Source organism: Pteropus alecto, unplaced genomic scaffold, assembly GCF_000325575.1.
Source record: "Pteropus alecto unplaced genomic scaffold, ASM32557v1 scaffold107, whole genome shotgun sequence".
Classification (NCBI taxonomy): domain Eukaryota; kingdom Metazoa; phylum Chordata; class Mammalia; order Chiroptera; family Pteropodidae; genus Pteropus; species Pteropus alecto.
In genome coordinates this window covers 1,992,392-2,007,113 of record NW_006440619.1, presented here as the reverse complement: position 1 = coordinate 2,007,113, position 14,722 = coordinate 1,992,392, and the positions used below count along the sequence as shown (strand labels likewise).

The window sequence follows — 14,722 nt, the reverse complement described above, 5'->3', positions numbered from 1 at the left end:
GCCATGTTAATTATGTTGATTCTTCCAATCCAAGAACACGGAATATCTTTCTATATCTTTGTATCTTCTTCAATTTCTTTTAATAGGATCTTGTAGTTTTCATTATATAGGTCCTTCATATGTTTCGTTAAATTTATCCCTAGGTATTGTATTCTTTTTGTTGCAATTGCAAAGGAATTATTTTTTCTGCTTCTTTTTCCGACACTTCCTCATTAGAGAATAGGAACGCTATGGATTTTTGAACGCTATGGATTGTTGATTTTGTATCCAGAAACTTTACTGTAGTTGCTAATTTTTGTATTTTTGTTTATTTGAGCTTGTGTTTATTTCTTGAGATAAGCTTGTAATAATATTAACTTTCCTTGTATACCGCTTTTGCTGTGTCCCTAAAGTTTTGATATGCTGTACTTTCATTTTCCTTTGTTTCTATGTATCTCTTGATGTCTCCTTTTATTTCTTCTCTGACCCAGTCATTCTTCAGTATCATGCTGTTAATCTCCATATCTTTGTGGTTCTTCTCACTTTTTTAGCGTTGATCTCCAGGTTCAAAGCATTATTCTCAGAGAATATGCTTGGTATGATTTCAATCTTCTTAAATTTGTTGAGGCTAGTTTTGTGTCCCAAAATATGGTCTATCCTTTTGAATGTTCCATGTGCACTTGAGAAGAACGTATAAGCTGCTGTTTGGGGATGAAAGGCTCTGCATATGTCAATTATGTCCAATTGATCTAATGTATCATTTAAGGATGTTATTTCATTTTTTATATTCTGTTTGGATGATCTATTCATCTCTGACAGTGGGGTATTTAAGTCTCCTGCTCTGATTCTGTTTTTGTCATTTCTCCTTTTAGCTCAGTTAGGAGATGCTTCATATATTTTGGTGCTCCCTAACTGGGAGCATAGATATTAATTAGTGTTAGTTCTTGATGCATGGTTCCCTTTATCATTATGAAGTGTCCATTCTCGTCTCTCTTTACCTTTTTTATCTTGAAGTTTATTTAGTCAGATATAAGTAAAGCTTTTCTTTGGATACCATTTGCTTGGATTATCGTTTTCCACCCTTTTGCTTTAAGTCTATATTTTTTCTTGCAGCTAAAGTGTGTCTCTTGAAGGCAGCATATGGTTGGGTTTTGTTTTTTGATCCAGTCTGCTACTCTGTGCCTTTTTATTGGTGAATTCAGTCCATTTACATTTACAGTGATTATTGAAATATGAGGTTCTCCTATAGCCATTTTATCTTTTGTTTTCTGGTAGCCCAGCGTCTCCATTGTTTTCTTTGTCCTTGTGTCTCTGTTTGTTATTTTAATTTGGTGGCCTTTTGCAGATTTTTCCTTGTTCCCTCATTTTGTGTTACATGCCTCAGTTTTGAATTTTTGGTGTGTAGTTATCATTAAGTTTATATAAAGGATATACACACACAGTAGTCCTTTTTCTTCTGTGTGCACCTTAACTCTATTCCCCTTTGCAGATTTGGATCTTTATCCCCTCCCCACTTCTGTTTTTGTTGCCCCAAATTGTCTCCGTATATGCTGAACATTCATTTCTAAATTGCGGTAGTATTATCTTCTTCTCTTTTTAGAACATAATTTTTTTAAATCCTTTGACCAGTATGTAATACTTAAGCTTATAATACCTTGTTCTTAATAAGGGTTTCATTCCCCTGCTTCTTTCTGCCTCTTGGTCATCTTCCTCATAGCTATGTATTTTTTTATCCTTTTGTTTCAAGTGGAATGACCCCCTTCGATATTTCTTGTAATGCAGGCCTTGTAGTGGATAACCCCCTCAGCTTATGTATGTCTGGAAAGGTCTTTATTTCTCCTTCATATTTAAAGGAGAGCTTTGCTGGTAATTCCTTTCTTTTAATAGTTTGAATATTTGGTTCCACTCCTTCCTTGCTTGTAAGGTTTGTGCTGAGAAATCTGATGATAGTCTAATGGTTTTCCTTTATAAGTTACTGACTTCTTTCCTCTAGCTGCCTTGAGAATTCCTTGTCATTAATTTTTGACAATTTTAATATAATGTGTCTTGGAGAAGGCTTTCGGGGTTGAGATAATTTGGTATTCTGTTTGCTTCTTAGATTCAAAGATCCAGCTCTTTCCATATATTTGAGAAATTGTCATTGACTATTTGACTATGCTCTCTGTTCTCTGGCCTCTCTCTCTTCTCCTTCTGGTATACCCATTATTCTTATGTTGCTTTTCCTGATGGTGTCACAGTTCTTGCAGAGTTCTTGCTCTTTTTTTTTTTTATTCTCAAATCTCTCTCTTCTTTATTCTCTGTCATTTCCAGATTTCTGTCTTCGATATCACTAATTCCTTCCTCCCTCTTGCCAGCTCTATTACCTAAGCTTGCTATTTCATTCTTCATCTCTTTTAATGTGTTCATCTCTAGAAGTTCTATTTGATTCTTTTTCAGGGTTTCAATCTCCTTGCTAAAATATTCATTTTTCATTTATTTTGTTTCTAACTCCTTGGAATTGTCAGTCAGAATTTTTTGCATCTCATTGAGTTTTTTCAGAAGTGCAATCCTGAATTCTATTAAATCGCTTATTTCTGTCTTTAAGCTTATTTTCTGGAGATTTTTCACTTTCTTTCTGAGCTGCCTTGTCACCTTGGTTGTTCATGGCATTTGATGGACTATTTCTCCACCTGGGCATTAATGGGAGTGTACTCTGTTTTTTTGTTTGTTTGTTTGTTTGTTTTACAAAAAGAAATTATTGTGTAGTAATCTCTCTAGCAGGTTGGTAAGAAGCAGTTCTTTTGATTTCCAGTAGGTGGCGTCCAAGTCTATTGGGTCTCTGCTTTGAGGCTAAAAATGTTCCTTTCTCTCTGGTAGGCTGTGTACTTTCTCTACGATCAGGTCGGCTCAATCTCAGGCCTTTGTCCCTATGAAAAAGTACGAAGGGCGATGGAGGTCTGGGACTCTGAAGAGTCCCTGAAATCTTGTTACTGCCCCAACAGTCAGATGCAATGTTCCGCTTCCTTCTGACTCAGCCGGACTTGTTAGGGATGAGGTTAATTGGGAGAGGCCTGCAGTGTGCGTGGCTGCTTCCCTTCCCCTATTGCTGTCCCCCAGGTTTCAGGTGTCCTGCTTCTATATCAATGGTGCCTGTCTCTGGTACCAGCTGTAGTGCAGGTTTCAGCACCAGTTTCGCAAATTCCCCTGGGGCTTCGCCATGCTGTGAGAGGATTTGGGGTGGGGGGAGGGAATGCTCTGGGTTGGTGTGGGGTGGGGGGTTGTCGAGGCTCCATGACTCAGCCTCCCGCTTGGCAGTGGTGACTGCTAAGACACAGGTGTTACCCCTCTGCGCTCAGTCCCAGCTCCACTCTCTGCCCTGATCCCTGGGCTCTGCTGCGTGGAACATGCTGATTACTCAGGTAGCACTGTTTGGAGAACCAGCAGTAAAATCTCCCCACCCCCTCCTCCTGCAGGGATCTCCAGCTAAGTGCGGCAGCTCCTTTGTTTCTCCCAATCTACCCCCCCCAGACTCTGATGCGCAGAGCTCTCAGACGTGCTTGTATGCAGGTTCGGTGTTATTTGTTGAGTTGTAGATGTTCAGCTTGTTATTTCAAGGGGAGAGACCTGGGGAGATCCCTCATGCCACCATGCTTCTGACATCACTCCTCAATTATTCACTTTTAAGCCATTTTTCTACTAGACACTTTATCTTTTTCTTACTGGTTTGTATAAATTTTTTGTATATTAACGTCATTAGCAGTTTATTCTTTCTTTAAAAATTTCACTCTAATTTATTAGAGGAGTGATTTATCCAGACTTTTACAGCAAGTCTGGAGCAAAGCTAATTGTGTTCTTGATCTTTTAACGTTTTTGCACAAAATTATAGAATTCTTTCATGTGATACTTAAAATATCTTTGTGTCTCCTGATATAAAAGAGCCTGGATGAAAGAGCATTCATGCTTAACTATTCATTATTTTTAAGTTTCCGGTTTAGTGCTTAAGTATCTTTATTCAAAGGAAAGAAAATCTATATGGCCGTTATAGCTAGAGTTTACCAACTTGACAGTACAGAAGAAGAGGACTAGACAGGCCTACACCTCAAGCCCAAGGGAAGTACACAGGAGACACAAACAGGCAGAAGGGTTGGTGTTTAGCAGAAGAATGAGTGCTAACACTCAAACAATGGCAAAAATCCATTTAATCCATTCTTGCCCTGATTTCATTGGCACGAGAACTGCTACTTCAAAAAAGATGGCAGGTATCAAATATGCAGGAAAATATTTTCTTGATTTCCTTAGTAGGGAGGAAAAGAGAAAATATATGTGACATGATGAATCTATACTACTTCTGGTCTAAAGTCTCCAAATTGTCTACACTAATCAGGTGAATAAGATAGTTTCCAAATTCTTTATTTGATGCCATGCTCACATAGTCATCTAGATTAAAAATCTGTTTGGACACTGAGCGTGTCTCGGTCTACAGTATCAAAATAGATGATCAGGCAACCCTGAGTGATATAGAGGCTTTTAGTGTTTTCTTGTCCAGCAGTCGGTAAAATGGCATTTACCTCTGGGTTAGAACAACCTTAACAAGCTCAAGGAGGAGAAGCCTTCTCTAGATTAATGCTACCAACAGCCCCAATTGTGTTACTCGGGGTTTTTTTTTCCTACATTGATTTGAGAAGAGCTAGTAAGTTTGGCAATTCACAAAAGGGATAAATCAAGCTTCCCATGTTTGAAGTATATGAACTGCAAATATAGACTCATAATGTCTGGAAGGGCCTCAAAGAATAGAGGATATCATGAGATGTCCATGACAAGAGATTTCAAGTTTTGAATCATTCCGGATCACCTTAGAATCTGACAACTTCTCACCAACCCTACCACCTCACCCTTATCCAAGCCATCGTTACTCCTCACCTGGACAATTGCAATAGCCTCCTAACTGATCTCTCTGCTTTCCCTCTCAGCCCCACATAATCTAGTCTTTTCCCAGCAACTGATTCACTCTTTTAAAACATAAGTCAGACCATGTCACTCTGATCAAAGCCCTCCAAAGTCCTTTCCAATGGCTACAACGCCCTGCATATCTAGCCCCCTGCTCTTTGCCCTCGTCTCCTACCACTCTTTTCTCACTCTATCTGCTCCAGCCATATTCACCTTTTACAGGAATGTTCTAGCCTCAGTGTCTTTGCCTAAAATGTTCCTCATCCAAGTAGCTGCACGGCTGGCTCCCTTTCTTTCTTTAGATATGTTCCAGTGCTACCTTATCAGGCAGGCCTTCCTTCATCTCCTTATATAAAAATAGCACCTCCCCCACTGCCCTGCTTCAAGATTCTTCATAGCACTTATCACCACCTGACATATGTTTGTTGCTTGTGTCACCTCTCTAGAGAAGGGACTTTGCCTATTTTGTTCACTTTTGAATCTTCAGTGCCCAAAACAGCTTTTGGAACATGGCAGTTACCCCATAAATGTTTTTAATTGAGATAAAATTGACATGTAACATTATATTAATTTCAGGTGCACAACATAATGATTTTGTATTTGTATATATTGCAAAATGATCACCACAATAAGTCTAGTTAACATCTGTCACCATACCTAGTTACATTTTTTTCCTTGTGATGAAAACTTTTAACATTTGTTATCTTAATAACTTTCAAACATACACTACAGTGTTATTAACTATAGTCACCATGCTGTACATTACATCCCTGGGACTTATTTACTTTATAACTAAAAATTTATACCTCTTAATCACTTTTACCCATTTCCCCTATCCCCCAACCCCAGCTTCTGGCAACCACCAATCTCCAATCTCTTCCCCATATCTGAGTTCATTTTTTTTAGATTCCACATATAAGTGAGTTCATATGGTATTTATCTTTCTCTGACTTATTTCAGTAGCATAATGCCCTCAAGGTCCATCCATGTTGTCACACATAAATAGTTTTTTGAATGAGTGAAACAGAATGTCAGATCTGGAAAGACTGTCTAGTCCACCTTCTCCCCATTTTATAGATGGGGCAGTAAAGCTCACAGAGGAGAGATTTGTCCAGGATAACAGAGTGTCTTTTACAGCAGAGCCAAGATTCATAACTTCTGACTTTTCAATTGTTACTTCCACTACATTAAAATTAAGTTTTTCTGTCTTTAAAGCCACTCAAAGTGATTTTGTGTCATCCTACAGTCATCTGTTATAGAGTCTAGCACTATGAACTGTCTTGCTTGCATCTAACCTAAATCTTTCATCTTATAGGCTAAACGATTTCCTCTACTTCAGCTCTTGGTGGAAAGAAAATACATTCTAAAGATATACAAAACTTCTTTCAATCAAACATTTGTTATTTTAAGGATCTGCTATTTGCTCTAAAAAAAATAGCCAATGTGCCCCTCAAAAGACTTACATTAACCCCATGAAGTAAGTCTGTCTTGTTAGATGGCAGGGATCTAGAGACATCAGGTAGGATGACACATGAGTGTCTAAGTGACAATACCTTTGACTCCAGGTTAGTGCAATTTAGGCAGGAGACCATTAAAACATGTCCTCTAAAAAGAAAATATATTGTGTCTAATAACCAAACCTATTTAGTTTGAAACCAACAGACTCTAGCATTGGATCTGACACATTCATCCATGATACAGATGTGGTCATAATTCACAGCTTTTACTAATCAAATAACCTTCCTTTGGACTACTAAGGGAACACACAGTGGTGAGCCCCAGCTTGGCCTTGGCATCATTCTTTTTCTGCCTTCCTTGTTGAGAGCCTGATTTCTTTCTTCCTGTGTTAAAGCCTCTATCATTTTAACCGCAGACTGCCATGATTTCTAAATTAGATTTTTCCATTTGTAAATCAGGAAGCAGGACAAGGTGGGCTTGCATATTCTGCTGTCAGTGCTAAGCTCTTCTGGGTAATAGCTCGTCTGATGAGAATGGAAAGTGTTCTCTGGATCCTGGAACTTATTTGGGAGAAAATGCTATAGATCTTATTTAGAAGAAGTGATTTAAATGAGTGAGGTTCTCTTTAAATGGAAATCATTCTTCGGTCATTGTCACTACTTTTTCCTTTAAAGTACCTAGGAGGAAGCTTGAATTCATAAATTCAACTAAATGATTCAACTGGTAGTGTCATTTTTATCCCCCTTGGTCTTCAGGATTGGAGAACACAACCCAATAGCCAGACAGAACAGTATGGTCAAATAAGAACACTGAGCTAATACTCTCAATCCTGAACTCCTTCTTTGGAACAAGGCTGAAATATTTCCTGAAAGACCTTTGAGTGCAGCAGCATTCATAAGTTGATCAGATGAGTGAGAAGCTATTCTTGTTCCTAGAGGGAATGAACTACAGGACAGGAAAGCATTCTTTTCCTTTTTTTCTTCTTCTTCTTCTCTGCCTCCACCCCTCTACTCTTTCTCTTTCTTCTCCTTCTTCTTTTTTTTGACTGAACTGAGTAGCTTTTTAAAGAAAACTAGTATCACAAAGGACTTAACAGTTAGCATCGGTGCCCTTCTTGCCAAAAGTGGGCACAACATTGATGAAGGGATGTAGTACCATCATCCCACTTGACACAGCCCATAACTGTCTCCTCTTCCTTTTCCTCCCCCTGTTTTTCCTCCTTTTTGGCCACTCTAGGAGTTTGACTTCTCAATTTCCCAGCACAGGCCGGACTTTACCTCCAAGTGCATGGCCAGCTACTTCCAGCATGGTGAGGTCCTCCACCCCACACTGGCCAAGGGTAGACTCATCCTCCAAAGTGTGCCTGACACTTGATCTTCTGGGGTGATGCCCTCCAGAGAGGCTCCATGAGATTTGACCTGGGCAACTGTCTCCTGGCCAGTGACCTCAAGGGTATATAGCTCCTGGACATGGACAAAGAACTGCATGTTGGCTATTGAACCAACCACAGCCATGGCTGACACTACCACAAAGATGGAGTCAAGAAATAGGAAGGAGTACATTCTCACTGCTTGCTGCATGCCACATAATTACTCAGAAAAATATTTTTTGAACCATATTACTGTATTTTAATTAGTTTCTTTATTCGTTTCAAGTATACAGTACATTGGTTAGACATTTATATAGTTTATAAAATGATCTTCCTAATTTCTCCTTCTCCCCTCTGGTTTTCCACCTAACAAATATATTAATGCTAACTGCATTCCCTATGCCATGCTCCCCATCCCCGTGACCATCTATCAACTAATAATTTGTACTTCTTTAACCCTTCACCCCATTCTCCGAATCCCCCAACCCCCACATCACCAAATTGTCCTCTATATTTGTGAGTCTGTTTTTTATTAGTATTTTTTTGTTCCTTAGATTCCGCAAGTAAGTGACATTATATGGTATTTATCTTTCTCTGACTTATTTCACTCAGCATAATAACCTCTAGGTCCATCCATGCCATTGCAAATGGTGGGATTTCATTTATTTAAATGACCGAGTAATATTCCATTGAATATATGAACCACAACTTCTTTATCCAATCATCTGTTGATGGGCATTTAGGTTGCTTCCAAATCTTGGCTATTGTAAATTGTACTGCCATGAATATTGGGGTACATAGATCTTTACAAATTATTGTTTTGGTTTTCTTTGGATAAATACCCAGAAGTGCAATTGCTGGGTCAAAAAGTATATCCATTTTTAATTTTTGAGAAACCTCCAGACTGTTTTCCATAGCGGCTGTACCAATTTGCAATCCCACCAACAATGTCTGAGGGTTCCCTTTTCTCTGCATCCTCACCAACACTTATTGTTCTGAGAAAAACATTTTTAATAAAGAGTCTCATACTAGAGAGAGCATCCTGAAAGTGCTGAGTAGTGTTTGATGGGGAAGAATAAAATGTGGCCATCCAATTTCAAAAACATAATCTCATCATTGGATAGAAGTGGAATGGCATACCCCTGCAGAGTATGTTTGAGCAGAGGCAGAATGGTTATTGGGCAGGAGTGTTACCAAAAAGTGTTAAACATCTACTAGGAGGTTGGACTATGTCATCTCCAAGGTCTTTTCCAACCCTGCCCTGCAAGTGTTGACAAGTTGCAAGGGTGATAGTGATTGAGGCCCCTAGATGTTTGACTATTCCAACCCCAATTTCTAGTGGGGAAGGAAACAACACCTAGCTCTTGGAAGGCTCCATAGATGCAGGGGATTGTTTGTCTATCGACAGAAAAGAGCAACAAAGGTGATCGAATATGCGGGGAGGCTTAGCTTCCAGAAAACCCTTTTTCATCTGTGGTCTTATAATAACTTTGAAATTGATAGTATGGAAATAATTCCTGCTCTCCTCCAACAGCTCCTCCTGTACCTCAGAGACAGAAATCTAGGTTGTAAGGTCCATGGGCCTGAGCCAGTCACTGAGCAAGATCTTATATTTTAGGTCTCCTGAATTTCTCCATGCTGCAATTTAAGTACATTTTCTCATGTGTAGTCTTCAAGAGAAAACTTGGAAAGCTACTATGTGCATTTCAGAAAACCAAACTGGATAATTCAGATCATAAACCCATTTTTTCTCCTAACTCTGAGCTTGGAGAAACTCAGATTGTCCCGCATAATGGCCTCCTATTTTCACTGTATTTTGTTTAACTATACACCAAATGTCTCTATGTAACAGCAAGCAGCAGGACCAGATATGCAAAATTCAACCCTGAAGATGTTTTACCACTATTTGGAGATTTGGAAGATGGAAAGCAGTTGACATCCTTATAATGTTTCCTTTGCTGAAAAGATCGAAGATAGCCATGCGAAGAGAAATTAACACGCCCCCCCCCCTCAAGGACTGTGCCCATATTTAAAGTAGCTGTTGAACAGTAGTATTCTGTCTCTGGAGATTAGTACCAGCTCTGCCAGGCTTGCCTCATGTGTGAATAACTAAGAGAAGCAGGAAAGTGAGGATCAATAATTGCTTCATAATTGTGACACAATCTCCTCTCTCAAGCCTTGTCCTCCAATCATATAACCCTTAAGTCTGATGCCTGTTTATGAACTGCATGACTTTAAAACAAAACATCATTTGGCATGTGTACACAGCATGAAATGAAAAATCATAATTGGCAAAAGGAGTACTCTTGACATTATTTAACATGAATTTTGCTTCTGGATTTCTGGTCTGGTTTCCTTTATACCTTTTAAAAAAGGTCTCTTACCTATCACGAGCCAATTTAAAGGCCATTTTCTTTATTCAGGTTTATCTCACACTGCTTTTGAGAGTAATGGTGAGAATTACCCTTTTATAATTTTCCTTTACACTCTGAGAACCAACTGAGCTTAATTTTTATCACCCAAGGACTTCTAGTCCTAAACTGGGATTCTCAATAATATCTACCAATTTTCAATTGTACGGCAATAAACCTACTTCTCAATCGTATGGCTATAAACTACTTAAAACAAAATAGAGGGACTCAGCTCCTCTTTTTGCATGAAAGACCCTCTTTTTGTTCATTCTGATTTTGTTTTGCTGACAGATGTGCTTCTATCAAAATCAATGCCCAATAGAAAAATCATAAAATAATAAATGGTCATTTGTATTGAAGCCTATCATATAGTTGACGTCAATCTAGTTATCCTGGCCCTCACGTGGTCCTGTGCCCTGGTTGATTACCAAGGCCATCAGGAATGCTGAAAGAAATTTACAAATAGATGGAAAGAATTTACAAACAGATTCACAAGGCAATAATCAATTATATTCTGCCAGATATTTGCATTACAATTTACAGGGTTATAAAATAACTCTCAAACACAATCAAAGGCACTGATAATACAGAAAATATACTAGACCTAAGCTATTAGGCTCATTACATGAAAAGAAACTCTGGACTAGGGGTCCAGAGAAAAATCTTGTTTTACAAACTAGTGCTAAGGTGGGGAAGAAGCTGAGATTTAGAAACTAACAGAAAAAAGAGAGTACCATAATGCAAGTCCCCAAAGATTGGAATTTGGAATGGAGGAGGCTGAGCCCTGCCACTTGAGTGCTTCCTACTTCAAAGCCTCGGTTTCTCTGGGCTGAATCCTTGGGGTAGATCAGCAGGCCCAGCTAAGGAGGAGCTAGGGTAGGCAGAGGTTTATCCCATCCATTCTCTTGGTTTCAACTACTATTATAGGCTAAAGACTATCACATCTACATTTTCAGCCATGACCTTTCTTTCAAGATAAACGGTAAGGCTATAAAATTTCCTGCTACCGTTGCAGCAATAGGTACTTCAAACTCAACATGTCCAAAATTCAACTTTTTAAAAATCCTAAACCTGCTCTTCCTCCTGTATTCACTATCTCAATTGATGACACAACATTCAATCAGGCATGGAAACCAGAAACCTTACCTCCTTAATTTATCTTACCTCCAGTATGACCTGATGCATCTAATGAATGTCGTAAATATGTTCTTTCCTGTTTATTTCTAGAAATACTATTTAGTTTAAGATCTCACCATCTCTTCACCTGGGCTAGTGATATATTTTAACTAATCTTTCTGAAACTCATCCAATAGTGTGTTGGAGCTAGCTTACATCAGCTGATGAGAACTGGTTATACTGGTTATGTGCACCTCTTCCCAATTCTATGTCTCATGATGTCATATTGGGAGCTTGAAATTGGCCACAGTAGGACTATTTTACACCACAGAATTGGCAAACACTACAAATCAAGACTTTTTCACGGAAAGCTGCTTATGAAACATTAGCAGCACCTTTACCACTGCCAATTCCCCACACTTTAGCCAAGCTGATGTTTGTAAAACACTTGTTCAACTATGCCCCTCTCCTGATTAAAACTCTTTGGTGGTTTCCTATGGCCAACAGATAACATTAAGCTCCTTAACATGGCAAATGAGGCCTTTCCTCATCTGTGCCCTGCCTAATCCAGCTTCCTCTCCCAACCCTCCTTAGTCTCCCAGTTTATATGCTAGCTCAAAGGTCACAAACGGACTCACTCAAGCCTAAATTGCCTCACATATGTATTTTGTTTGGCCTGCATGCTATAACTTTTTTGAGCCAACATTTAAAACTAAGAATTTCTACCCCCAAAATCCATATTTCTGATTTCTATTGAAAAATTTCAACACTGGACCCTCGTTTGTGCTTAAAAGAACAATTTTACAAGAAGCCGAGCAGCAGATGACCTTCTTGAGAAGGTATGTGCTCTACAGTTCACCAGTTCTCACCATTTACTCATCAAAATTATGCATATGAATCCACACCTAGCCTTCATTTTTGTTACCTATTATCTGTTTGGCTTCTGTTGTTGACCATATCATAAAGTCCTGATTATTATCAGAAACCTCTGACCCTCATTATAGAATCTCTCTTGCTTTACCATGGCTGTCCTGATGATAGTCTAGTCCCTGCACATTCTAGAAAGGGAAACACAGCAGGATGAAGAGAGGCAAAACAGAAGGTAGAAGAGGAGTAGAAATCTATAGTCTGGGTCAGTCTCCATTTTGAACTAATAAAATTATGAAAATGACAGGCAGGGACTGTCCTAGGTTTTTGTGACTTCAGGGTATTCCCTATAAAGCCCATCTGCTAACCCTCCTTAGAGTCTTGAAATGTCTACCTTCTCAGCTAGAGATTGGAAGGAAAGACACAAGGAAACTAGCTCACATGGACTCAAATTGTGAGAGCGAGGGTTGTAAATGAGAATCAGTTTCTTAATTTGAAATTAGGAAACTTAATTCCTTTTTGCTGAGTGATTGTTTTGTGTCTAGCACTGTGCTAGATGCTATGGGAAAACAAGAGCACACTAAGACAGCTCTGCCTCCAAAGAGCTCACAAGCTCACTGAGGAGCCAAGAAAGATATGTGAAATAATTAGAGAAAAATATATGTCAGTATCAGAAAAGTGAAGTCTTAGATGTAACCTAGTATCCACAACATCTAGGTGGTCAGTAAGGGATGGGATCAAGTTAAGAGGAGGAGCAATTAAAGAAACCATGGCTTTAAATGGCCCTTGACTGGTTGAGAAATTGGGATAGACCATTCCACATAGGGGATCGAACAAGAATATACACACAGAGAGCAATGAATGAGCTAAGTGTGGCAACCTGTGAATGACAAGGCTGACTGGAGGAGAAAAGGCAATCTAGGTGAGAGGACATGGTTGGTCACTGAAGACCAGTTTTTCTTTTGAAAAGATTTCATCTCTGGTGTCACGTACCCAGAAAGCCAAATAGAGAATCAGAGGCTCCTTGTGAGCACTAAAAGACAATGGAATCAGATGGCTCCAGAAAGCATTTCATATTCTAGGCATAGGCAGAAACCTTTCAGCTCCATAACACAAGAGGGGGTAAGCAATATTCACAAGTACCATTGTGTGTCTTGGACAGACCTGGCAGCATTGATTTAGAGAAAGAAGAAAATAAAAGAGTAGGAGAAATAGAAAGAGCAAGGAAGTGAGGGGAAAGGACTGGAAGAACACCACATAGAGAGCATGCGCATACTTCCAATCTAACACAGGGATTTTTCCGTACGCCACCCACCTCCTGCATCTAGATCATGAGAGTGAGGAATGCCCCTCCTCACTGAGAAGGGGTAAATTCTCAGATTTCAGCTCCCATCTCTCCCACCTCTAGGTTTTATGCTGGTTGTAGTGTTTATTTATGTTCATTACCAGGCCCACTCAGACGTACTTCTTCCTTAGCCTGTAGACTTAATTTCTGTGATTATTCTGTCCAATTTACTTTATGAGCCAGTTGCTCACTTCCTGCTTTATGGTTTGTAGCTACTCCCTCTAAATGTTTAACAATGTTTACTACTTCTTTATCTAAGCAATTGATGACCAATGTGCAACCAGCTTTCAACTATTCGGAGGCTGGTACAACCACTCCCTAAAGGAAACAGATTTCTTGCAAGCTCCTCCCCATCTTTCTCCTCCACCTTTCCCCCACTCCGTTTTCTGGCCACTTTCCTTTTTGGGATCTTTCATCCAAGATGGGAAAGAGGCAAAGATGTTCAAAAACCGTAACTTATCCTTTTGTCAGTTCTCCAGCAATTGTGAGTTTCTTAAAAAAAAAAAAGAGTAAAAAAATTTATTAAAACAATATTTGTCTATTCTGTGAGAATCTCAATTATCCATCTCAATGTTCTCCCCAGTTAAAATAAGTGTTTGGAACTGTTTTTTTTTAAGTGTATTAAGATCAATATTTCATAACTTCCTGGAATCCTATATGTGCTTTGAATAATCAGTTCAAAGACCTCAATGAGGTCTTCTGTGACTATTCTGGTCCTCCTCATTCTCTAGCTCTAGATTCCTAGTACACTGAGACTCTTCTGTGGGTCTAGTGAGCTGCCTCAGTTTCACTATTAGACTGAGAACAGACTGGATCCCAAAATACACATTTAAAGTTGAAAGATTTTTTTTCTTCATTGATCAGGCTCTGCACACTCACCCAGAGATGCTCCTGGATACCCATACCTTTCACTTACATCTGCTATTTACACCAAGCATCACATCATGGACATAGCAATTTTATCAAAGGTCCTTTTGCTACTGGTAACCCCTCCCCCAAGCCTAGAGGTTATCATATACAGAGTACTTCTTCCTAATAAATTCTCTCTACCTTGTTGGGACCTGCAGGAAGTTGGAGGAACACTGTCTGGCTTTGGTCTTTGGTCTCTTGAAATCCTACATACATATAAAGTCATTGTAACCATTTGAGGTTATCTTCTCTTCAGTTCCCTGTGCTTGATTTAGTGGCATGGTCATTAAGATTACTGGTTGTCTTTAGCTTTTCAAATATTCCTACAATCTCTGCTGCTCA

General features: G+C 39.1%; 1 protein-coding gene across 1 annotated transcript in view; it reads left to right on the top strand.

Annotated features, from left to right (window-relative positions):
- TRPC5 (transient receptor potential cation channel subfamily C member 5) overlaps positions 1-14,722 on the top strand; it is a 177,037-nt gene that overhangs the window by 18,527 nt on the left and 143,788 nt on the right. The gene's annotated exons all lie outside the window — the stretch shown is intronic.